Here is a 2,507-nt window from a genome sequence, read left to right as displayed (position 1 = left end):
TCCATCAAGGAGCGGCACAACCCTTGTGCTGCTCTCCTGGTACACAAGGGGCAGGAACGGGTGGACCCTGGGTGAGAGCTCACCCAGTACCTCGTCCGCCTCTTCAACTGGGTTTGGTCGGGGCCGGGGTTTGCCACCTCGTGAAACAAAATGATGAAATTTGTTTTTATGCAGTAAAATTGCCGCGGCCTTCTACGGAATATTGACGATATTAACGTTTTAATGGATAAACTCCGTCCTATAGCCCTGTCTACGTCGTCACCAAGTTTTTAGAAAGGATCGTTCCACATCAAACTCATCTGGTGGAGTGGCGGTGATCGTCCAAAGTGGAGTTGCTTGTTCTCAGATTCCTCTTTCTACACCCCTTGAGGCTGTAGCTCCTCTTGGACCGCTTTATCACCGTTGTTTTTATCTATTTTCCACCAAATGTTCCACTGCATATTCATGATCTCCATGATTTAGTTACTCAGCTCCCTCACCCCTTTTTACTTTTAGGAGATTTTAATACCCACCATCCCTTGTGGGGTGGTACACGCCAGGACTCGTGTGGTGGGGTCATTGAACGTGTTTTACTGTCATCTAATCTATGTCTTTTGAACAGCAGAGAGCCTACCTTCTTTAGCGCAGCTCACAACTCATTTACATCCCTTGATCTTTCCATTTCATCTCCATCCTTGGTGCCTTGTTTCACATGAAGCGTTTTAAATAATCCTTTTAGAAGCGACCACTTTCCGGTTGCTCTGGAGAGCGTTAAGTTTTATATTATTTACAAACTGAAAGCCCTTTCGGGCTGTTTCAGGAGTGTACAGCAATAAAACAACAGAAATACAGAACCAAAGATCAAGAACAATCACCGCAATACAATCATTTGAGTACAATTTCGGTTGAACCACACCACCGAAAGTCACCACCACCAAGGAATACTAGTATGGCTCTGTATATAAATCAAATAATACAGCTTCAAACTTATCGGCACTGCCAATCCCAACAAAGAGGTCGCCATCCAAACTATTCCACTCCTCAATTGTTCTTACAAGAAAAGAGTACTTAAAAACATCGAGATTTGGTAAATACGGCTTGACTCCAAACTGATTATTAACTCTCGGGGACCTTCTACCAGGAAGCTGTATATAGTCACTCGAACTGATGTTATAATGCCCATTGTAGAGTTGATAGAAAAATTTTAACCTTCCAATTTTTCTCCGCTGACCCAAAGTTGGCAGCCCCGCTTTTTTTAATAGTTCTGTTACCGATTCCGTGCGGCGATACTCTGAATAAACAAATCTTACTGCCCGCCGCTGGATACGCTCAAGTTGTTCTACTTGATATTTGACATATGAATCCCAGATCACGTGCGCGTATTCAAGAGATGATCGAACTAGAGTCTTATACGCAAATAATTTAACTTCAGGCGTTGTATTTTTGAGCGCCCGTCTTAAAAACCCAAGTTTTCGCAAAGCCGCACTACAGACATTTCCTATATGTTCCCTCCAGTTTAGATCGTTAGAAATTGTGACCCCTAAGTATTTAAAAGTTTCGGATTGTTTCAAAAGTGCACAATTATAGGAATACGGAAATATATTAGGCGACCTCCTTTTTGTGATTGTTACAAAAGTTGTCTTTTCAAAATTTATCTTCTTATCCCATTTTTGACACCACTCGTGCATAGTCATTTAATAGCATTTGGTCCCGTTGTGAATTAACTTTGATGTACATTAGACAATCGTCTGCAAAAAGACGGACTTCAACAGATGAATGAATTTCAGTTGCAATGTCATTTATGTACGCAAGAAACAAAATTGGTCCCGAAACCGAGCCCTGAGGCACACCGGAAGTGACTGGCAGCAGCGTGGAAGTTTCCCCAGCGATCTCAACAAATTGAAATCTGTTTGACAAGTAAGATTTGATCCAAGAAACAATAGGCGTACTTACCCCTAAATCCAACAATTTTTTTAGCAGCTTCGAGTGCGTGACTCGGTCAAATGCTTTTGACAAATCAATTGATATCACATCTACTTGACCACGCTTATTTAAAACAGATTCGAAATAATGAGTCGCTTCAAATAACTGGGTGACAGTTGATAACTTCCTTCTAAAACAATGTTGTTTTTCGTAAAACAGACCATTCTGTTCGATGAAGTCTGTGAGATGCTTACAAAAAATATGTTCGAGGAGTTTGCAGGCAGTAGAAGTAAGGGATATCGGCCGATAATTTCCGACATCAAGCCGACTCCCGGATTTATGAATAGGGACTACTCGCGCAAGTAACCAGTCCTTAGGTAGCCTCCCCTGGCTCAATGACGCTTGAAAAATAAGTACTAGAAACTCAGCAGCTCATAGACAGTAACGCCTCAAAAATTCATTTGGAATGTTATCTGGACCCGGTGCCTTTTTTACATCGATGTTCAGTAGCATAGAAAGAACACCCTCATATGAGACAACAATCTCTGTTTCAGGCAGACCAGTAACATTAGTTATGACACTTTCACGATCATTATCTTCGGTAA

The sequence above is a fragment of the Ixodes scapularis genome, unplaced genomic scaffold (genome assembly GCF_016920785.2).
Source record: "Ixodes scapularis isolate PalLabHiFi unplaced genomic scaffold, ASM1692078v2 PGA_scaffold42__2_contigs__length_573088, whole genome shotgun sequence".
Lineage (NCBI taxonomy): Eukaryota > Metazoa > Arthropoda > Arachnida > Ixodida > Ixodidae > Ixodes > Ixodes scapularis.
The sequence above is the reverse complement of the archived record's forward strand: the minus strand, read 5'-3'. Positions refer to the sequence as shown.